Raw genomic sequence first — 24,525 nt, forward strand, 5'->3', positions numbered from 1 at the left:
GAAATTATGATTGAGAAAGAGCAGCACATTAACTTAACCATGGCTGGAACACAGTGTGATGACTAAAGGGGGTCGCACACCAGATGTGAAGCTCAGCGGCGCGGCACGTCTTTAAAATTCGAACACATTGTTTTCAATGTGTACACACACCGGTGGCGGCATTCGGAGCCTGTCCGCGGCGACTCAGGAAGTTGTTTAAATCCTGCCGCGCCACAGAACGCCATTTCAAGATTTTATAGTAAATTAATATTATATTTCCCTCAAATTGTCAATGTACATACATTTCTGTCAGAAGTCAATTCAAAACTGAGCTTGTGCGTATATAATGTGTGCATCCGGTGTGAGGTAGTCATCCTTGAACCACTGATGAAACAACAGAACGTCATAAGTCTGTATAGAAGGTTTAAGTTCAAACTACCTGAGACGCTGCTCTAAGCTTCGCGTCCAGTGTGAGATCCCCTTAACTCATAAACAAACCAGCAGTACTCATTACTAAGTCTTGATTCCAGCAATCATAAGGGCTACAATACGTTCTGCAATTCTAAAAAGTAGTGTAGCATATTAACAGTGAGTCTGACTGTTTTGAGTCAGCTCAGTTTGGCAGAAAACATGTCAGTAGCTCAGGGTATTTAAATACTCTACCTTATATTATGCGCATTTGTGATATGACCTTATTTTACAGCGATTCTGCAAAAGCATTACCCCACTGCAGATAATTGGGAATCACTGCACTTTAACAATATTAGCAATACAGCTATTTTGGTCATTGTGCACTTTTATTTTTATTGGATTGATTAACAAATTAATATTACCATATCAGAAGAGGTTAGTGTCACATGTATTATAGTTTGGTCCGTGAAGGCTAAATTCAAGAGAAGAGCACTGTGCTGATGTGCTATTATAAGGGGGAAAAATAGCATAAGCTACACTCAAAAGCATGAGTATGTATGTTTCATGTTTTCTTTTCTTTTTTTTTAATAGGCGCTTGTTACATTGCTTATGGAATATATGACCTGTCACACAAAGTGACAGATTCAGGCTACGGCCTAGAACATTGTGACAAAATAGAGCAAACTGTTAATGGCCTGTGTAGAACTTTTAGACAGTAAAGATCAATCTGATAGAAGGAAGGTGAATCATCCTTGTGCAAAAGAAAGCAACTCATATTCTACTAATGCCCTCAACACTAAAGTTATATTAGCATTATACACTGTTATAGCATTTTTATTATCTTTTCAGTTTTTTCAGTCTTTTGTTTTAATTATAGTTAAATTTTTTGTGTGCTTTTGTCAGTAATAGCTTAAATCATTATTTTATTTTAGTTTTAATTTGAGTAATTTTAGTACTTCAAATATAAACTTATTGCAGTTAGTTGCCAGTGCAATATTTATTCAAGGAATTTTCTTCAAATATTTATATTTTATTTTATTTAAGTTTCTTTTGTTGCAGAAAATATTTCAGTAGTTTTAGTTTACAGAAACAACACTGTTTATGATTAACCAAAATTGTTGGATACCTGCCGTTAGCCCTGACCAGCTTAACGGCAAAAGCACAAAAAGTAAACGTCATCTCCACTCACTGATAAAGATAGAAGATTACTAGCAGCCTACCCATCAAGAGATTGATATTATGTGCACTGGGAATTACATCATGCTTTTAACAGCATCATTCAGTGTCATTTGATGGATATATTTTGGACATTAGGCCGTCTGAACACTTTTCTGCAACTAGATGCTGTTTGCACTTTAACGTAAGCTTTAATATCTAGCAATTAAGTAAGGCCTCCCAGAAAAAGTTTTTTCTGGGAACGAGTCTGGGAAAGAAAAAACAAATAGTAGAGAACAGTAAAAAATATATATATCTAAGTCCCTTGGAGCAATACATGGTAAAATGCAGATCAGGCTTTGAGAAGCTCAGTTTCTGCTGTTTTAGATGACAGCTATCAGAGAAAACCTTAGGCATGAAAGGGGAGCCCTGAAGGCCAGGCTCTATACCCCAAGGACTCAATTATGTGCAGTACCTTCAAAGAACATGGCAAAAACACTGAGGAGCCTGGCTTCTCTATCGGTCTCTGGAGTCCATTGCTGTATGGCAGGGGCAAAGGGAATCAATCATGACCCATATCCTTCCACTTACTGAGCACAAAGCTATTCGGCTGCTATGCGGTACCCGGAGTCCCATACACAATGTTTGAAACACTCCTGACAAGAAACAGAATCACTCCATGGAACATTTGTCCATCTATGCAGTAGAAAACTTGTTCTCTCTTTTTATATTATCATTTTTTTTGTGTTAGGAATGGTATATCTTTAGATTGTAGTCTTCAAACCAAACATATGAAGGAATGCATGGATAATATCGTTTTTAAAATGTTGTTGCGTCTTGTATATTTTATCTGGGTAATATTTTATAACTTAGCACACCTGTGAGGACTTAATAGACACAATTCTTCTCTTCATCCCCTCAGACTTAACACCACTATGCACTTACATTCACTAAATCCACTCAACAGCATGTTTGATCAAATAAAACACAAATTATCATGACGATTAAGTTAATTCGTCTTTTGGATGTTTCAATACTAATGACCAGCTCAACAATTCCTTCTGCATGCCATTCCATTTTCAGTTCATGAAAATATACAAATATTTAAAGGGAGAAAATGTCCAACATCTTCTGGCAGGCCCAGTGCAGTTACATTCCCCCATCCAAATATCCCAAATAGGGCTGCACAATGAATCCAATTAATATAACCGTAATCTAATTATTAACTAAAATATAAATATAGCTGCAATATAAAAAGCCTGCCCACACTTTCGCAGATGCAGAACAATTCATTATGTTGGTGTGAAATGGAGAGTAGAAATTAAAGCTAAAGCTCCTATCTCCTATCCCCCAAAAAGTCTGTAAATTAGTGAGTACTTGATTCAGAGAAGCTGCCAATCTCAGCTGTCAATCATGACGTTTTTATACCATTAAATAACTAAAACCAAACTTGAAAGTAAACCATTGTGATAAAAACTGCCTAAAATGACAAGCCATCTTTGTAAAAAAAAAAAAAACAAATATTCAAAGTGTAATTTGATTGTTTAGTTTGTCTCACGTCCATTCAAATACGTAGACGGGTGGGATTATAACCTATACGGGGACCAACTACCTGCGAGCGATTGAGACATTTTGGCTTTAGTTTTCAACACGAGTGCGGCAGGCTTGTTTCGAACACAGCATGAGAGTTCGTAATGACAGGTGCAGAATGTTAGTATTCAGGTAATAGTGAACAAATGTGAGGAGTTGCAAGATCTGGCGCTGATGGTGGTGGCTGAGTCCGTATTACAGACCTCCTTGGCCCAGACGGTTTTCACATTTTCTGCACGGATGCAATGATTTCAGAAGAACGTCTTTCAGCAGAATGGATTTAAATGTGTTAAATGAAATGAGAGCACCATGTTCTTGTTTCAGTATCCTTCAGTGTTATCAAATTAACAAAAACATATCATAAACAAAAAAGATCTTTCTGTATATATTCTAAATAGTGCTTAAATACCTGTAATCACCTGTTTATAACTACTACATTTCTATTTTCTTTATGTTGCGTCCAACCCCTTAAAAAGGAACGTAATAACAGTTAATGATCCAGAAAAGCTCTCAAAGTGCATGATTACTTTTCTACACTGACACAGTACATATTTAGATGCATATTACGCATATCATGAGGGGATACAAATAAAACGGTCAGAGGTTGCAGAACAGCAACAAAAAAAGAAGAAAAAGGAGAAAAATCTTGTCATTCATAGCCTTATCATTTTTACTTACTACAACTTGAGTGATGCCAGTATGAAAAACTAAACTAGCAACCATGAGACACCTACAGAGGCCAAGAGGCAATACCTAAAGGGAAAAGGCGTAGACACGGATTCTCAGACTTATTTACTGCATGGTCAGATTTCTTCCCTGCATTTCACTTTCTTAGGCGTTCGAACTTCCAGAGGGAGTCGGTGTGATTTATTACTGGACTGGTCAAAGGCAGTGACTCTGACTTCACTTCTTTCAGTCTCACAGCAAACAGCATCTAATGGCCTGTGAGAGAGAGTTCATGCCACTTCATGAATGCAGAATTAAAGCACAGGTACGTAACTGAAGGTTGCAGTACCATAATAATCCATAATCATCATTACAAAGACACTGAAATTACAAGGAGATCATTGGACCTCCACTTCCATTTCTGCAGGATTCATTAAGGGTTGGTGTATAATATAGCATGGTTAAGCAAGTTGAATTTCTAAGGTGAACACGTCCCTCTCAGTCAAGCCCTCTGGGCCTCACAATCATTACAAAGAGTTTTCTTCACCAACATGAAGCTCAGTTTCTATTAGAGCACAGTAGGACACAGTGAACAGCAGTAAAGCAGCATAATGAATTGTGAAAAGCAATTCCTCACCCTAATACTCTTCTCTTTGCTTTTATTTCAACCATATGGACCATGGGTGTGCTGTTTTTTTAATTATAACATCCCTTCAGTTCACAAGGGGTACCAGATTGGAAGTAAAGATGATTCTGTTTCATTGAAGAGATAAACAAGATGTCTATGCATATTGAGAACATGGTGTAAAAACAAAAACAAGTGCATGTGTGCTAAAAACAGACTGAAATATGCTGCAGCAGAAGTATTATTGTATGGTAATGCAAGTTCTGCCATTTGCAAATTTCCAGGTTACATAAAAATTGAAAATTTTGGGGACTAGGACCATTACCGAGCCAGTGCAGGGGTCTGAGACTGATATTGTCAATTTGTGAAACTGACTAATGGCTGCTAAAGGGAAGCAGTGAGAATGGGAGGTGGTGATGCACCAAATACATTTTTTCCTGAAACGCCAAAACTGAAATGGAAGTTTCAATATAGCTGAAAACCAAAGATAAAGTTTTGATAAGTACATTTTTAGTCAAGGATTTTAGGATTTCCAAAAATATGTTCATTTGTTTTGCTGTGGAATAGCCCAAGCTACAGACAATATTAATGTTCATGATTTCGTACTAAATCTTGAAATAAATATCCATTTTCATACTGTATATTACAGTTGTGATTCCTAAATTCACTTTAGGAATTTAAAATTATTAATTCGATTTTTTTAGTTTAATTGCCTCAGTACTTTAGGTCATAGTGGCTATTTTTAAGTTATTCAGACAAAAGAGTGCTGAAATTTTTTTTTGATTGCCATTTATCCATAATATGAAATTAATTATATGCATTAGCCAGAATTTCTGAGGTTTGTTTACCCAAAAATGAAACTATACATAATATAATTTCAAACCCAAATGACTTTCGGTAATCTTCAGAACACAAGTGAAGATCTTTCAAGCCCCAGAAAGGTAGTAAATACATAATTAAAGTAATCCATTTGACTCCAGTGGATTAACCTAAAAAAAAATTGTGGTGCAAATGCGAAAAAGCGAAGCAAAAAGCTTTTATTGACACCAGGCCCATCAAACGATCAATCTCAGAATATGTCAAGTTGCCAACCCTTGACATTAGTGTGTTGGCTGCCTCTGAAATGAGGCAAACCATAGGTAACCTATAAGAAGTTTAAGTAAATACGCTAGAAATCCGTGCTCATTCAAGGATGTGCATTTATTGCATGGACGGACAAAGTATGGACGACTGCAGGATTTCATCTGACGGTAGGCCTATGCATAGCCCAACTATTACACACCTTTTGGAGCATCAGTAAGACCAACGGCACCACAGAACAAGTGTAGCTACTCTATCTCTAGACGTTTTAAATGTTTTAAAATCTGAAAACTGCAAAATCCAACGAAATTGTCAGACATCCATTTAGCGCATGTTCACAAAGGAAATACTGAAAACCAGCGCTGGCTCGCTCATTTATTTTACTGACTGAGAAATCACTTTGGATGAATCAGTGAGAGCAGTCCAAACTAACTGAAGTGGATTCAGGCCGTTTTGCGAACTTGTTTGACCAATTCATAATTTAGAACATTGCTTAGTTCAGTTACACAGTTTAAATTCGTGAACTTAATTAAGCTGAATATATGATTGATATGAATACACAGCTTCTACCACCAGAGTACATTAAAGGAACTGTATGTAAGAAATGTTTTTCAATGAATCATAAAATGGCCCTGATATGTCACTAGACATTAAGAAATTGTGTTAATTTCAAATACTTATATCACTGACATTGTCTTGTCTGACAAATGACTTATACTGTCATTTAAAAGTTGTTGTTGCAGCCCTCAACTGATGTTGATGTTTTGGCCTGAAGCTCCACCCTCCAACTATCTACCAATCACGAAGTCAGTAGTGATTCGGCATCCGGGGGGAGGGGGATAAATGATTGCAGTACCAGTTTTGGCCACAATCTCACATACACTTCCTTTAACCTTCATGCGCAAAGCTGTGCATATTCTTAATGTCACTAGTTTAAAAGTTTAATTGTCCTTCAGTACTAATTTAAACAACAGCGTAAACATTACTACTTGTTCAACTTGATCATCTAAAATCAAACATGAGTCTCTATTATAGTTGTCAAGGTAACCAAAGAGAACAGATAAAGCCCAGTCAAAGTGGAAAAACTAAAGATGTCAAATCATTAAACTCCCTGTTCTTAATACAAGACACTTTCTATTCATCAAAGAATCCTGGTTCACCAAGATTGTACTAAAGTGTAAACACACACACACACACACACACACACACACACACACACACACACACACACACACACACAAACACACACACAAACTGTATAGAAAACACATTCCCATCCATGTTAATAATACCAGTATAAATATCCATGGCATATTGGATGCCACTAGCATCCAATAGACGACATGCTGATCCTTAAAAAAAACCCATCTATTTGTTTTTCATCTTTAGTTTGCTTACCAACTTGTGGGCTCACAAGTGTTAATGGTGATTCCAAGTTTATTACTTCTAAGCTTTTGGAGATGTACATTGATGTACAAAATTCATTTCACATGGAAATTAATTTTGTGCCTACAGAAAAAGGTCTGTCAGAGAAAACAGTTAGGGGGGGACACAGCTTACTGATAATACAAGCTAAATATCCTGTCGTATCAAAGTGTTTTTGACAGAAGGTTTTCTGGCACCACCTGGGCATTGTTCATTATCAGACATCGTCAAGGAAGTCTGCAACCATAACAATTGACTTCAGAATGAGACAGTAACAGAATTAACAGTCCTTTTTTATATAAAAGAAGACTTTTAGCCTAGCGATATTAATTTTAAAAGCTCTATTGGCAAGCAGAAGTGTGTGTGTGTGTGTGTGTGTGTGGGGGGGGGGGGGGGGGGTTATGTGTCGCAAAATGTCCTCACACAAAATGTCACCACAGATATGGCAATATCCGAAATCCTTGTCCTTGTGGGGACATTTTTGGTCCCCTTGAGGAAAACATCTTATAAATCATATAATGATTTGTTTTGAGAATGTAAAAATGCAGAATGTTTCCTGTGATGGGTAGGTTTAGGGGTAGTGGTAGTGTAGGGGGTTTATACAAACCCAATTCCAAAACACTGTGCAATTTGTGAATAAAAAAGAAATGTAATAATTTACAAATCTTATAAACTTATATTTTATTCACAATAGAATATAGATAACATATCAAATGTTGAAAGTGAGACATTTTGAAATATCATGTCATGCCAAATATTGGCTCATTTTGGATTTTATGAGAGCTACACATTCCAAATTTTCCAACATGACAATGCCAGATCACATACGGCATCAACTAAAACACTGTGGCTGCGAAGAAGAAGGATCTGGGTACTGAAATGGCCAGCATGCAGTCCAGATCTTTCACCAATAGAAAACATTTGGCGCATCATAAATAGGAAGATGCGACAAAGAAGACCTAAGACAGTTGAGCAACTAGAAGCCTGTGTTAGACAAAGATGTAACAACATTTATTTTCCTAAACTTGAGCAACTTGTCTCCCCAGTCCCCAGATGTTAGCAGACTGTTAAAGAAGAGGGGATTCCAAAGTGAACATGGCCATGACCCAACTTTTTTGTCCCAAAACTTATTTTTCCCTTAAAATGATACATTTTCTCAGTTTAAAATTTGGACATGTCATCTATGTTGTATTCTAAATTGAAATATTGAAATTTGAAACTTCCACATCACTGCATTCAGTTTTTTTATTCACAATTTGTACAGTGTCCCAACTTTTTTGGAATCGGGTTTGTATACTGATCAGGCTTAACATTATGACCTAATATTGTGTTGGTCCCCCTTTTGCTGCCAAAACAGCCCTGACCCATTGAGGCATGGCCTTCAATAGACTCCTGAAGTTGTGCTGTGTTATCTGGCACCAAGATGTTAGCAGCAGATCCTTTAAGTCCTGTAAGTTGTGAGGTGGGGCCTCCATGGATCGGACTTGTTTGTTCAGCACACCCCACAGATGTTCGATTGGATTGTGATCTGGGTAATTTGGAGGCCAGGTCAACACAAAGTAGCATCCACACTGATTGCAGGACCCAAGGTTTCCCAGCAGAACATTGCCCAAAGCATCACACTGCCTTCGCCAACTTGCCCTCTTCCCATAGTTCATCCTGGCGCCATGTGTTCCCCAGGTTAGCGACGCACACACACCTGGCCATCCACATGACATAAACAAACGTGATTCCTCATCAGACCAGTCCACAATCTTCCACTGCTCCATGGTCCAGTTCTAACGGTCACATACCCACTGTTGGTGCTTTCGGCAGTGGACAGGGGTCAGCATGGGCACCCTGACTGGTCTCCGACAATTCAGCCCCATACTCAACAAATTGCGATGCACTGTGTATTTTGACACCTTTCTATCAGAAGCATTAACTTCTTGAGCAATTTGAGCTACAGTAGCTCTTCTGTTTAATCTGACCACACGGGCCAGACTTTGATACCCATGTGCATCAATGAGCCTTGGCCACCCATGAACATCATTGGTCCACCACTGTTCTTTCCTTAGACCACTTTTGATAGATACTGACCACTGTAGACCAGAAAAAAAAACCAAAACCACAAGAGTTGTAGTTTTAGAGATGCTTTGACCCAGTCATCTAGCCATCACAATTTGGCCTTTGTCAAACTCGGTCAAATTCGTATGCCTGCCTTTTTCCTGCTTCTAACACATCTTTGAGGACAAAATGTTCACTTGCTGCCTAATATATCTCACCCAGCTGTCATGATGAAGAGATAATCAGTGTTATTCACCTGCCGGGGTGCCGTGTAAAAGCACTTGCACTGCGGTTATATAAATACGCATTTGAATTTACTCTATATTAGGGGTGTCCATGGTTAACCGATTAACCGATTAACGGTTAAAAATTGCGTAAATTGAGTGAAACATTTTGCTCGGTTAAGTGCCGTCAATGACGTGCTTTAAAATTTAGTTGTAATATATTTTTGCACCACTAGAGACCGCCAGAGCACTCCCATAGACATTTGTTATATCCACAAGAAGAAGTCATGACCAGTTTTCTAACATGAAGTGGGCAAAGAAAAATACAGCATGGGAGCACTTTAAAATTGAGAGTGACGGGGCAAAATGCAAGTATTGCAATGCAATGCTTACCACATTTTCAGGATATAAGTCGCTCCGGAGAATAAGTCTCATCAGTCAAAAAATGCATCATAAGGAGGAAAATAACATAAGTCACATTAGGGCAGAAGCAGAGCGGGAGCCGTGCGCGCTGTGCATAACGGATCAGAAGAGAAACTTGTGAGGGACTAGAGAAAAGCAGAGGTTACTTTAACTGTAATGAAGACAAAAAAAAAAACTAATCGCGGACTGAAAGCAAGATGGCCAGAGCTGAAAGAACAAGTCTACAGATGCTTGAACTCTCTGCCGGGAGAGGCTCAGCCGCGCGAGTCAAACGCTGTGTGAATCGTTCTCGGCTGCATATTTTACTACATGCCCTAATCATGCAGGCGCCCTCGCGGCCACTTGCATTGCTCGTGAACTGGAGCGCATCTCATCCTAATTTAACGAAACTCAGCGTACACCTCACAGACATGAAATATATCTTAAGAAAGCTTGAAATGTCTTTTAACAATTTAAAACGAAAAGAAATAGGCTACTCTCTGATTATGTAATCCATGATGTGCATTTCTCTCTATAGGCGCGTTCACTATACGGAGATGGCGGTCGTCAAATTAATAAACTAAAAATAATAACCCTGACGCACACTATGGTTAACCGAGTATTAACCACTAAGGGCCTCGGTTAACGGTTAATGAAAAACTTGAAAAGGTGCAGCCCTACTCTATATAATTATATGTGTGAACTCGTAAATATGGGTTGTAATTTGAAAATAATGCTTTATGTATGTTTCTGTCAACAGGATCTCATGGTCATGCGTATAAATAGTACGAGTTTGCAATCTCGTGGAATGTATACGCCAAAATGAGTTTTGGCGTGCATATGGTAAGCGGTTTTTCGCGTGCATATGATACGCACTTTATGGCGTGCATATGACACGCTCTTGGGTAGGTTTAGGGTGGTGGGGTGGGGGGTTCGTATGTATAATACGCCATAAAGTGCGTCTCATATGCACGCGAAAAACCGCGTACCATACGCACGCCAAAACTCATTTTGGCGTATACATTCCACGAGATTGCAAACTCGTACTATTTAAACGCATTTTCGTGAGATCCGTCTCGTTTCTGTCGATGGATACACGTGCTGGCTTCTCAGTGATACACTAAAACAACAGCGATAATAAAAGAACAATGTGGGCGAAGCAGTCTCTCTTTGTAAACTGTTCACTGCATGTGAGTGTTGCCGTATGTCCGAATATGACCAGTCCTTTCACCGTCATCACCAGCAAGTAGAGCTAGAAGACGCGAATGAGAAGGTCTCTGTGCACTCGTCTCAAAGCACGCGCACGTCTCACAGATCTTCATCAACAAGGCATTTTCGCCCACAGGAGTGCCACATACTGGATGTTTTTCCCTTTTCATACCAGTCTTTGTAAACCCTAGAAATGGATGTGTGTGAAAGTCCCCGTAACTGAGCAGATTGTGAAATACTCAGACCGGCCCGTCTGGCACCACCAACCATGCCACGCTCAAAATTGCTTAAAGGGGGGGTGAAACAGGGGGGGGGTCCTAAATAATTGAGATTTCTTACAGCTCTTACAGGTTGTTGGCTTTGTTTGTTTCGTTGCTTCTATTGCTCTACCCTTTTTTGTAAGTCGCTTTGGATAAAAGCGTCTGCTAAATGATTAAATGTAAATAAAATGTAAATGTAAACACTCAGTTTCAGTCAATCTCTTGTCAATCTTGAGTACCTATAGAGTAGTATTGCATGCTTCATATCTCCGAAAAGTCTTTAGTTTTATCATATTTATAAAAGAAATATAGGCTGTACCGAGAAAAAACCGAGCGCCTGGAGGCGTATCGTGTGGGCGGAGCTAAAGAATGACAAGCGCGCAAAGCGGTGACGTCCTCAAGCGTGGAGAAACCCATGGCTATCTCAGCTAATACAGATAATGATCCAGAATCAAATCTGAGGGAGAAATAAATTGAACAGGAGAAACGGCAACATCAGGACGTCCGTCTCTGTGGTATGTAAGTTACTGTATTTAATGGCCTCTCCACATTTCTGTGTGTTTACTCGCAGTGTATGAGGACATGATTTGGTTTATGGACTATTGTATGCGACTAGACCTTAGAAGTAGCAAGCAAAACGGTTTTGCACGTCAGAATACTGTAACGTTATACAGAGAACAACAATGGAGTAACCGTTAGCGCATTTGAATGACGAAGCACGCGATCGTGTCGTTTACTGATGTTTACTCATGCGTCCGTAGCCAAAAGCAGAGACATTTGAAGCAGTTTTACTCACCGGCTGCTTCCACAGCAGGACCGAACCTTTATCGCTGGGACCGCTCCGTCAAAAACACACTTCTTTGGTATGATTTGGTGAAGTCCTGAGACAGCAGTGACCGTGGAGATCCACTTTGCGATGCGACTGAAACGATGTTGTGAAGCTTCCCGTCATTTCTGCGTTCAAATCGGTTCAAATGCAGCGCTGCCTTCCCGGAATGCTATGCTGAAACGTTGAAGTCGCTCGACGTCACCCATAGGAATAAAGAGAAGCGCGGCGCCACATAAGTGTTCACGGACGACTGGATCTGCATCTGAGAGACTGTTTACGGCGTGCTCTAGTCACGCGCGCGCGCACCCTACCGGGAGAAGAGCCCGTACAGCCCATTCAAGGACCTTCCGCTCTTATTAACGTCAAGTAGACCCATACTCGAAAAAAACTCGCCGAAACTTGTGAAACTTTGTCTATGTTTAGGATGGGAATCCAAGTCTTTAACAGTGTAAAAAGCTCAGTATGCATGAAACAGCATTTCACCCCCCCTTTAAATCTAAGCAATTTTGCCTAAATGCACTGAAGCAACGGCCATGTGAATGATTGATTAGATAATTGCATTAATGAGAAATTGAACAGGTGTTCCTAATAATTCTTTAGGAGAGTTTATATAAATACATACACCAATTAGGTATAACATTATGACAGGTGAATAACACTGATACATTTGTATGCTGTATACGTATACAGCATACAAATGTATATAAATACATGTTACAGAATAAATCCAGCTCTGGAACAAAAGTAAGACCTTAATGCAGTCAAACACTTCTGTTAAACCTTTAGAGAAAGCAGCAAGGCTTTGACTGCAGATGAAAAACAGGAACAGATGGGACTTCTGTGTGTCCCTGGACATTTCACCGTGACTCCCCACAAAGACACCAGTCTACATACATACAGCGTGGAATGACAGAACTGCCTCATTGTGAAATAAAATTTTGTCTCTTTTGCTTTCTAATTAGCCATTGCGCTGCATGGCACAGGTCCCTGACTCGCATCAGAAAGTAGAAATGAACATAGACACCTGTGAGCTTTATCCACATTCTCAACCACATACGGAAGCTTCAAAAGCTTTTCAGATGAGGCCTCAATGCACGGCCCCAGCCTTTACAAGCTGAAATCTGGGATCTCCTGGGTCGCCATTGATCATGGCGGGGGAAGAAACATCACAAATGCTCACAGGTGGAGTCCTGGACAAAGGAACTCTTTATTGTTGGAGACGTGGCCTAGTGAGAAGGGCATGTGCTCTGACATGGTGCAGGATTGTGCAGTTGAGAATGCTTTTAGATTCCAATTATATTCCTGAATTCGAATTGAGGAAACAAACAGGATGCAGAATTGCTCTTCGACTGAAATATAACTAACTGTGTATGGAGGATTCATAAGACTTTGAATGATGGCTTGACAAAGTTTTGTTTGAAACTGTTGTATATAAGCCATACAGGCAAACAGTTAAATCTTTCTAGTGAAATACATTGAAATTTGTCCTTAATTTTTCAAATAATACTACTTTATTTTTTTAAATAAATTTATGAACCATTTTTTTATGAAAAATTTAATTAAATTTTTCATAATAAATTCCACTTGAATTGTTTACATTTCCATTCTGAATTTTGCTCAACACTAGATCAGTGGCCAGTACATGCGTTTGAGTAATGTGTCAACGTAAATTAAAATTCTGTCATTTACTCATCCTTATGTTGTTCCAAACCTGCATGATTAGAAAAACATTCTTCTGTGAAACACAAAAGGGATGTCATTATAATAATGCACATACAATGAAAATGAATGGTGATTGAGACTGTAATTCTACCTAATCTCAATTTTCTTTCAAGTCACACAGAAACAACATTAATCTGAGTAAATAACAGATTTTATTTTGGCTCCAGTGGTCCAGAAAAAAAGCTTATAAGAGAACTTTAAACCAACGAGTTGATGAGAGAGAGCCAGTCCATGTAGAAAATGTGGGAAATTGCAATGCCAACAAATTTAGTACATAAAAAAGGATGTACAATTGTGCTGACTTTATGTGGTCAGAAATGCTTCCTCAATATCCCCCATCATGCTTAATAATCCCTTAATAAATATTTTATGAGTAACCCAATATTTTATTTATCATCTTGAATAAAAATAACAGACCCTGTATCAATATAGTTCAGTAATGCTAAGTTATTTGTCAGACATTTAATCATAATTATATGACATAAAGGAAAACTAGCATTAACAGAATATTTTGCAAACAAGATAAAGGAAGTAGACAGTAGGCATTACATTCTGTACAGTAGCATCACAGGTATACTGATAGACTGTCACTCAATGGCTGCGCCTGCTGTGCTGATCTGCTTTTTTTCGCCCCCTTCCAGCCATGAAGCCTGCTTCAACAGCTTTCGACACTGACAGGTTGTATAATTGACTTAAACTGTCTGAGCACCTTTTCAAGAGCCATTGTTTCTGATGGAGATACGTGAAATAGGTTTTTGTGTTGGCACGTCAACTGACTTCCACACCTCTCTATTTCTCCACCCAGTAAATGCATTTAATCGGTTTAATCACTGAAGGGGAATCAGGTCCTGACCGAGCTTCTCGTCTCCTCTCTTTCAGACACTTCTCTAATCCCGCTGCCTCCAAATCAGCCTCTCACCTGCCAATCAGCTCCTCCCCAGTGCGACTGTTTCTTTTAAGTGGCTTTCCCTGACTTAACTAAAGCCAGAGGATGAATAGAAATAGATATCAGGGGATGACGGCTCTTGCTGCTTTAAAGGGGAATTTTCCTGACATCTTAAAGGGTTAGTTCACCAAAAATGAAATTTATTTTATTAATGACTCACCCCAATGTCATTCCATACCCGTAAGACACAGTTCATCCTCAAAACACAGTTTAAGATATTTTAGATTTAGTCCGAGGGCTTTCTGTCCTTTGAATGTAAGTGTATGCACACTTTGCTGTCCACTTCCAGAAAAGTAATGATAGTAATGTCCATGTGACAGCAGTTGGTTAGTTACTGCTAACCAACTCTTTTGAAGCATCGAAAATTACTCTGTTATATGTTTTATGTTTTGTTACAAAAATAACAAAAATTTGTGACAGAAGTGTCATGAATGGGACAACATATTTTATAATGGGTTTTAATTGAATTATGATTTGGTCAATTACATACATTTACACACTGTACGATTTTGGACACGATTTGTCCATCTTGATAGACTGGGTAAACCGGGGATTTGATTTCACCCTGCAACTCAGTCTGGAAACCTGAACATTAATTTCTACTGCTTCTGTTAAAGGTGCACTATGTAGTATTTTTGCAGTAAAATATCAAAAAAACACTAGGCCGGTGTTATATATTTTGTTCAGTTGAGTACCTACAATATCCTAGATGTTTCCAACTATTTGTAAATTGTGAGAAAATTGCTATTTTAACTAAGGACAGGGACGTTTCAGCATTGCGTTTGAGGGAGTCGCCTGTCAATTGCGTCATATCTGCACTACCCTCGGTTTCGGCTTTTATTTGGCAGGAGCGAACAAGTGAACGCATGGAGTAACTTCATAACATCATTTTAAACACACTTAAATGTATCTAATATGATAAACAGAGCTGCATTACCTCAAAATCATAACCGGAAGAGCGGATCAGGCGCCCGGCGACTGTGTCCCGTCCCGTCATAATAAAAGTCCCGGTATTCGCGAGGCGGGTATTTGTTTAACAATCGCTCCAGGAGCTGTGCCCAGGTCCACAACACTCGGTCCTGCTCTGCTTTAGACTACAGCAACGTTAATAACCGCATGCATGAACGTGATTTCTGCCCGAGTCCTATTTTCCACCGGCTGTGATGAGAAGACCACATCTCCCAAGATGCTGCACTCACACTTTGCGTCACAGATGTAATCACAGACTGGCTTATCCATATTGGGGGATTTAACACGATGACAGAAGCAATGAGGTCTCTGCGGATCAAGGATACATTTGTGGGTGTTTTCAAACTGATGGGTCTTAATAAATAACGCAATTAAAATGATCCCCTTCACTCAAAAATACCCACACTGTGACGTGGGCAAATCATGTAACACAGTTGAAAACATCCCTCTGTTTATAGCCATACCTACTGATGTGGTAACACCTATTGCTAACCTGCAGATATATGCATCCCAATTCGCATACTATCCATACTAAAAAGTATTCGAAAATAGAATTTCTATGTCCGAAACCGTAGTATGTTGAAAAGAGTATTCCAAAGATACTCGGATGGTTTACTATTTACGGTGTGGATCGATGCACAGTCTAATGGCTGATATTGCCCACAACCCATTGTGAGTTGGACGAGGATTCGTTTAAAACTACAAATAGGGATAAAAAAAATGTTTTAAAAACTACAAACATGGCGGATGTGCAAAGGAAGTATATGTAAGATTGTGGCCAAAACTGGTACTGCAATCACTTTTCCCTCTCCCCCTCCCCCTGACTCGAGGTTGCCAGATAGGTTGCAGAATCCAGCAGGAACGTTTGTAGCTGCAGCGGTGGTAACTAGAGCAGATCTGGCAACCCGGGTGCCCAAACACTACTGACTTTGTGATTGGTCGATAGGTGGAGGGTGGAGCTTAAGGCCAAAACACAACATGTCAACATCAACATCAGGGCTGCAACAACAACTTTTAAGTGACAATATCCTGGCCAGACTACTATCGTCAGTGATATAAGTATTTGAAATTAACTTGATTTCTTAATGTCTAGAGACATATCAGGGCCATTTTATGATTCATTGAAATACATTTCTTACATACAGTTCCTTTAAGTAGAGAGGTTTAAATAAAGGGGTTTGAGTGATCAATTATCAGTATTTAACCTGACAAAAAGATATTTAGTCAGTGTTGTCCATATTATATTTCACCTGCAGCAGCATTGTGAACTTTTGTAATGACTTGTTTGGCCATTAACTTTTAAATGCATCATTATATTTAAACTGCAAACACACGAGGAGAGTCTCTGCATTAAAGACCCACACATGGCAGAACAACGTGCGGCTACATTTCTCTTCGATACGGTAGGAAATTAAACTGAATGTGCAGTTTTTTATCTGTAAAGATGATTGACAGGGCAGTTTAAACGGTGATGGGATGCACGTAACTAAGCGACAGAGTCCGTTAAAAATGACGAAGTGGTAAGTCAAAAAGCTTGCTTACTCTTCTGCTACACATTCAAAAGTATGTACTTTTTCTTCACAAAAAGAGTACATATTTTTAGGATGTAGTATAAGTAGGCGAATTGGGACGCAGCAATGTACTTGGAAGGACCACGATGAATATGCATGAGTCATTCTGCTGTAGAACTAGGAAGCGTTTCACTGTTTACACTACCTCAACAGTGTATGAGTCTGACACAGGCTAGAAGAAATTGATGAATAAAGGTTATTTTTTTGCGCACAATAAGTATTCTCATCGCTTCATAAAATTAAGGTTGAACCACTGTAGTCACATGGGCCTTGAAATTGTTAATCAAATTGCTTCATATGGAGGGGTCAGGCTGGATTTCATCAAAAAATATCTTTGTGTAAATTTGTGTTCTGAAGATGAACAAAGGTATTGCAGGTTTAGAACGACATGCGGGTGAGTAAGTAAATGACAGATTTTTTATTTTGGGGGGAACTAACCCTTTAACTGAAAATAAGAAATGGGAATAGTATTTAGAATGACAAAAATGGCTGGCTTTAATTCAAACAATCAACATAATCACAAAGAGCATTTGTTAGGTTTGGCAGCTGCCAAATGAGATTATACAAGTTAAAAGAGGCAGAAGTAAAAACCCTTGGCTCCTGCTATGATTGCAAGTCAGCCACAAACAAATCCTTCCTTACAACAAACAAAATAGACTTCCATCTTCAAGATAGCAAATGACTGGTCATCACGTGGCCACTCCCACCTTGTTCAATGCAAACAAATATCAGTAAGGATGATTCAACTAAACCATACTGTAATCCACCTACAAGCAATATACATGCATATACACCTATAGGGTAACGTCGCTTACAGTAAGCTAATCCATTTTAAACTACAGTAAAACAAATGTTCACACCCACTAAAAAGTCGTTAGTAATAATTGGTTTCTTAAAACAATCTTCTCTTTGTCTTTTACAGTATTGTAGTTAAATTTAGCAGATGCAACTCGCTGCAAGGTAGCCAAAAGCAACACAATTGATCAACTGTGTGATATGTCATCGCAAAACATGGCCATACCGGCTAAGAAACTTTCAGATCCTCAGAAATACACACGTGTCTCCACAGTGAGCTGCTGCTCTCGGCGTCCAGTGATGGTTTAAAAAAAAAAACCTACCGTGATTTGGTATCCTTGCGTTTAAGTACGGGCGAACTTAGAGCAAACTCCGCTATCCAAAAGGATGAAAACGTCCTTAGGACTCATTCAATTGCTGCGTGTATCTTTTGCCCCGTTTTATTCATTCCCTTCGAGCACTGAATCATTCAACGGCACTGACTACACTCAACACTTCACTGCTGCTCGCTGTGCGATTCTGCTCAGGGGCGGCTACTAGACCTTCACGCCTCCTGTCATTAATTCTTCATATTCCACATAATGGTGACGAATTGTCCTGTAAATCAAATAAATCACGGGGCTGTTATAGGCTATACCTAGCCTACTATATCCTATATGATAGGCTATATATAACTTGACACAGCTGGAAATCACTGACAGTGTCAGTGATGTAATCCGTGCAGCTATAGCCTATTTTATTTGGTCTCTAAATCAAGCCATTCAGTCTCGAGTTAAGACCAACCCCCTAGACCACCTTAGCAGGTGTTTGTTTGTTTGTTTGTTTGTTTGTTTGTTTGTTTGTGTTTGTTTTATCCAGAAGCTTTTTCAAAGGCATTTTTGTGCAAGGTTTGTGAAAAACTCAGTAGAAATGAATATAATCTTTTTCTAAAAGTAAAGAATCACAAATGAGCCTGTTGATTTTATTTTTATGAACAACTTGTAGACACATGAGTCACATTACATTACATTACAAATAGTGAGATTTGGTGTGGCAAATCATAAAGTCCAGAAAAGATGAGAGAACAAATTGTCTCTCCTTAATAAACAATGAAAATGAAATTGCACTTTTCTATTTCTCAGCTCCTCATGTAGTCCCCAAATATAAAATATTATACTAACACAAGTATTACCTCATTATGAGTTCATCAAAAAAGTTTCTGTAAATAATTTTTGAACATTCTTAAAGCCAGCAGCAGTTTAATTCTTACAAATATATATTAAGTACATATGCATTGATCCATTGTGATTACTCATTACATGTAATAACCAACATATAATTCAAACTATAATGTCTTATTAAACTATAAAATTTTAAAACTATTTGCATGCATAGTACATTGCTTTCAAAGTATTTTATAAAGGCATCCATTCCTTAAAAACAGACCCCATGGCCTTGGTGTTGCCATATTATGCATTGCATATAAGAATAGGCTATAACCAAATCAAATTATAACTTAATCAAAAAATTCACACCCCTAGAACCATAGAACACAAATTAAGCATTTACAAAGACAAAGCCTGGGGTTAAGATTGGCGGTGACTCATCATGGCTTTTTCCTTTTGGGACTCGAACCAGCAACCTTCCAATTTCCAGCCCTGAGGTGTAAAGACAAATAATGTGTATGTGTTCTATTATGAAAATAAACATGAACATGAATCTGTGGCTTCACTCTTGACCAGTCAGGCTCGGTATTGACTGTGGCGTTCAAGTGAGCGCTCACTGCTACCTGTACGAACGGTAACTGACTGATCTGGGCTCTGTGAGGTCCTGAGAGAACTGCATAAATAATGCTTCAAGGCAAGGTGACCCAACCTAGATCATTACACGCTCCGCTTGAGCCCTGAGGTTTATATTTATAGACAGTCTACAGGTACAAGGCTCTGTTGCACTCTTCACTTTATTCTTTCCTGTCACAGACAATTTCAGCCTTATATTCAGTCAGTGATGGTACAAAACATTTTTAGAGGGATTTTGTGCTCAAGGGCATAAATGAGAAAATTTGGGGAGGGATGTTGAAGATTTTATGATTTCTAAAATTATACATGGTCACAGTACTTATCTAAGCTTTATTATTTCTATAAATGTAGCATAATTTTATCCCACACAGCAAAATTTGATATTCTGCAGAATCATTTTATATTGTTTTAATAGAACTACACCCAAAAGGTCACAGGTGACTTCCCTTACTATTTTCAGTTTTTACGTTATCACTAATGGTAAATCAAAGACTATTTTGGAGACTATTGTATATTGTAGACCCTGGGGGCTACGCATGTCTTTACATGTACACTTTTGGCAGACATTTTATTTTATTTAAAAGCAACTCAAAGAAATCAGCATTCAAGGTACATATTTTTTCAGTAGAACTGCCTGCACTGCAAAAAAATGCTTTTCTTACTTAGTATTTTTGTCTTGTTTCTAATCAAAATTTCTAAAAAGTCTTACATTAAGAAACATTTAGTATACAAGTAAAAATTATTGTCTTGTTTTGGGAAAAAATAACTCAAAATTAAGTTTTTGCTTAAAATAAGCAAAATAATGATGTGTTATTTTCCCCCCAAAACAAGGCAATTACTTTTGCTTGTCTAGTAAATGTTTCTTAATGTTAGAATTTTAAGATTTAAGTTTGAACTAGAAACAAGGCAAAAATACTAAGTAAGAAAAAAAAATTCAAGTGTGGGAATTCAACCCATGACCTTTTCAGCTCTAGCACCAAACGTCACTGTTTGAGAAACAGTATGAGCTACAAAAACTTTTTTTTTATCATGAAACACAAACTTTTCGATCACTTCACAGTAAAAGTAAATGCTCACTTTTACCATCTGAAAACGTATCCATACCAAAGCTTATCACTACAGCATTGCATGAGTAAATGTTCTCTGAAGAAATGTGAAATCAATGGCATAATAAAGAAACAGAACATAATTAACCACAGAACAGTGTTTGTCACACAGGGATTTCTTGCTTGTATAGTTGGATGTAACCCTTCTGTATTGAACAGGTAATTGCATTATCATCTAACAGTGATTTAATTTGAGATTTTTCCGGCAAACTGGGAATGATTTTTAATGAGTAATGTTTTCTAATAAAAGCCATAGCTCTGTTAGCAAACAGATATCTGTGTCACGGTTCATGAATTCATTGTCTCCTTCTCTGTGTCTTGTGAGGTTGTGTGGGAGGCGTGGTCACTGATTATGGGACTCATCACTTTCACCTGCTGCACTCATCAGTCTCACTATTTATACCGCTCTCTCACTGGCACCCATTGTCAGATTGTTACAGGCTTCTGGCGTGGCTGGCTTCGGCTTCTGTTCCCCTGGGGGATTATCTCTGTTCCCGGTCCTGGATTCGGCCCCTGGTTGTCCGCTGCGTCCCTGCTCTGGCCATATCGTCTGCCTGCCGCCTGCACCTGACCTTCGCCGCGGCTCGCCTGCCTGTACCCTGGAGCCTGTCTCTTTATCACTTTACCTGTTATCTGAGCTTGGTTTATTGTTGACGCTTGCCGTCCTGTGGAACAATAAACTTATATTTGATTCGCTATTGGATCCTCTCTGTCTCTCATTACAGCCGTGACAGAACAATCTGACCATCATGGATCCAGCGAAGATGAACGAATTACAAGAGTATCTCAACGCGAACAGTCTGCGGATGGATCGCCAGGAGCAACAGGCGACTGCTACCACCCAGGCACTACAGGCGATGGCGGAGCAGGTGTCCGAGCTCTCCAACCAACTTCAACAGCTACGGATTCCCACTGCGCCCCCACCACCGCCGCCGTTTCCCCAGCCACCAGCTAACATCAACCCGCACGAGCCCCGGATTCCGACGCCCGAACGCTACGCTGGTGAGCCCGATCTTTGTAGATCATTTCTAACAAGATGTTCATTGTTCTTTTCTCTGCAATCCACCACGTTCGCTTCAGAGACTTCCAAAGTGGCGTTGGTAATCAACCTGCTCACGGGCCGTGCGGCACGCTGGGGAACGGCGGTTTGGGAGAATCGTCATCCGTGTTGTTCCTCGTTCCACGCACTCACGGAGGAGATGAAACGGGTCTTTGACCGAGCTGCCGTGGGACGCGAGGCGGCCCGCAAGCTTTCCGATCTGCAACAAGGCAGCAGACCCGTTTCTGATTACATCATCGACTTTCGCACCCTGGCCGCTGAGTGCGGTTGGAACAAGGAAGCGCAGTGGGACCGTTTCCTGCATGGGCTGGCTGACCGTGTACAACGAGAGGTGTACGCCTTGGATTTACCTACGGATCTCGATGGACTGATGACGTTAGCACTTCGAGTTGACTCACGCCTGGAATCCCGCTCTCATATACGGAGGACATCTGAGTTTCGTGAGCCCAGTGGCACCTACACGGTCAGCCCCACCAACGATCCCGAGCCCATGCAGGTGGGTAGAGCTCGGCTTTCCCGGGAGGAGAGAGAGCGTCGCAGAGCGGGGGGTCTCTGTCTCTACTGTGGTGCGGCGGGGCATTTCCTCAACCAGTGTCCAGTAAAAGATCGAGCCCGGCAGTAGAAAGGAGGTTACTGTCGGGTGGAGCTGCGTTAGAGAAAGCCTCGTCCGCGACTCTCCTCCCGGGAAGATTGCAGTGGGCAGCCAGTTTTCACATCTGCCAAGCCCTCGTGGATTCGGGAGCAGAGGGTAATTTCATCGATCAGACTCTGGCACATCGACTCAGGATTCCCGTCACCCCCCTTTCCAGTACCATTTCTGTTCACGCCCTCAATGGCCAGACTTTACCCACCATCACCCACATCACTGAAAACATTACACTCACCATTTCTGGGAACCACACAGAAACTATCACATTCCTCCTCACTGACACTCCACACGCACCTGTTGTCCTCGGTCATCCCTGGTTACAGAAACACAATCCCAGGGTTGACTGGGGACATAATACTATCACATCCTGGAGTAATCAGTGTTATGCCTCTTGTCTTGTGTCTGCTCGTTCGTGTATGTCTAGTTCTGTGTTGCAGGAGGAGACGGTGGATTTATCTAACGTGCCCAAGGAGTACCTCGACCTGAAGGAGGTGTTCAGTAAGTCCCGGGCTGCTTCTCTTCCTCCTCATCGTCCCTATGACTGTGCTATAGATCTACTTCCAGGCAAGTCTCCGCCTAAGGGCAAGTTATATTCACTTTCTACTCCTGAAAGGGAGGCCATGGAGAAATACATTTCTGATTCTCTAGCTTCCAAGTTCATCCGTCCTTCCTCTTCTCCAGCGGGGGCGGGGTTCTTTTTCGTGAGTAAGAAGGATGGTTCTCTGCGACCTTGCATTGACTACCGGGGGCTGAATAACATCACGGTAAAGAATACCTATCCTTTGCCGTTGATGTCTTCAGCCTTCGAGAGGTTACAGGGAGCATCCATATTCACGAAATTGGATTTACGCAATGCTTATCATTTGGTGCGCATCAGGAAGGGGGATGAATGGAAGACTGCATTTAACACCCCCAGGGGGCACTTTGAATATTTGGTCATGCCCTTCGGGCTGTCCAACTCTCCCGCAGTCTTCCAGACACTGGTCAATGACGTGCTGGGAGACATGGTAGATCAGTTTCTTTATGTTTACCTGGATGACATACTGATTTTTTCTTCTTCTCTCCAGGAACATGTCCAGCACGTCAGACTAGTGTTACAGAGGTTGCTAGAGAATGGGCTTTTTGTCAAGGCGGAGAAATGCGCGTTTCATGCACAGTCTGTACCATTTTTAGGTTACATCGTCTCATCCGAGGGAATGCGCATGGATCCCGATAAGGTTAGGGCTGTGATAGATTGGCCAAGTCCAGATTCCCGTAAGGCCCTACAGAGGTTTCTGGGGTTCGCCAATTTTTATCGGCGTTTTATTCGCAACTTCAGCCAGCTAGCCGCGCCTCTGACTGCCTTGACCTCCACCCGAACGGCGTTCAGGTGGTCGGTTGCAGCCGAGACTGCATTTACCAACCTGAAGAGCCGCTTTGTTTCGGCTCCCATTTTAGTGACCCCTGATCCATCACGCCAGTTTGTGGTGGAGGTTGACGCGTCAGAGGTGGGGGTAGGAGCGGTTCTATCCCAGCGCTCTTCCTCGGATGACAAGATGCACCCTTGCGCGTTTTTTTCTCATCGCTTGTCGCCAGCCGAACGCAATTATGACATTGGTAATAGAGAGCTGTTGGCAGTCAAACTGGCATTGGAGGAGTGGCGTCATTGGCTAGAGGGTTCGGGGGTTCCTTTTATCGTTTGGACCGACCATAAGAATCTGGAATACATCAGATCTGCTAAGAGACTCAACTCCAGGCAGGCTCGGTGGTCCCTTTTTTTCGGACGTTTTGACTTTTCTCTTTCGTACCGCCCGGGTTCCAAAAACATCAAACCCGATGCTTTGTCGCGCGTTTTTGACCGCTCCGAACGCCCGTCTACTCCCGAGTGCATTTTACCTGAGAGACTTAGAGTCTCCACACTCGTATGGGAGGTCGAATCGAAGGTCAGGACGGCCTTAGAAGGGGTAACGCCTCCGCACGGTGGACCACCGAACCGATTATTCGTTCCGGAGGGAGTTCGGTCCGACGTTGTTCGATGGGGACACTGCT

The 24,525-nt window shown here is 40.4% G+C and overlaps 1 protein-coding gene across 1 annotated transcript in view; it reads right to left on the minus strand.

Annotated features, from left to right (window-relative positions):
- tspan18a (tetraspanin 18a) overlaps window positions 1-18,589 on the minus strand; it is a 42,885-nt gene extending 24,296 nt beyond the window's left edge. Inside the window, exon 1 of the mRNA XM_067451284.1 lies at window positions 18,228-18,589. The gene's annotated coding sequence lies outside the window, so the exon portion shown is untranslated. The remainder of the gene's footprint in view (window positions 1-18,227) is intronic.
- Window positions 18,590-24,525: the final 5,936 nt, after the last annotated feature.

This window comes from Pseudorasbora parva, chromosome 1, assembly GCF_024679245.1.
Source record: "Pseudorasbora parva isolate DD20220531a chromosome 1, ASM2467924v1, whole genome shotgun sequence".
Taxonomy (NCBI): Eukaryota; Metazoa; Chordata; class Actinopteri; order Cypriniformes; family Gobionidae; genus Pseudorasbora; species Pseudorasbora parva.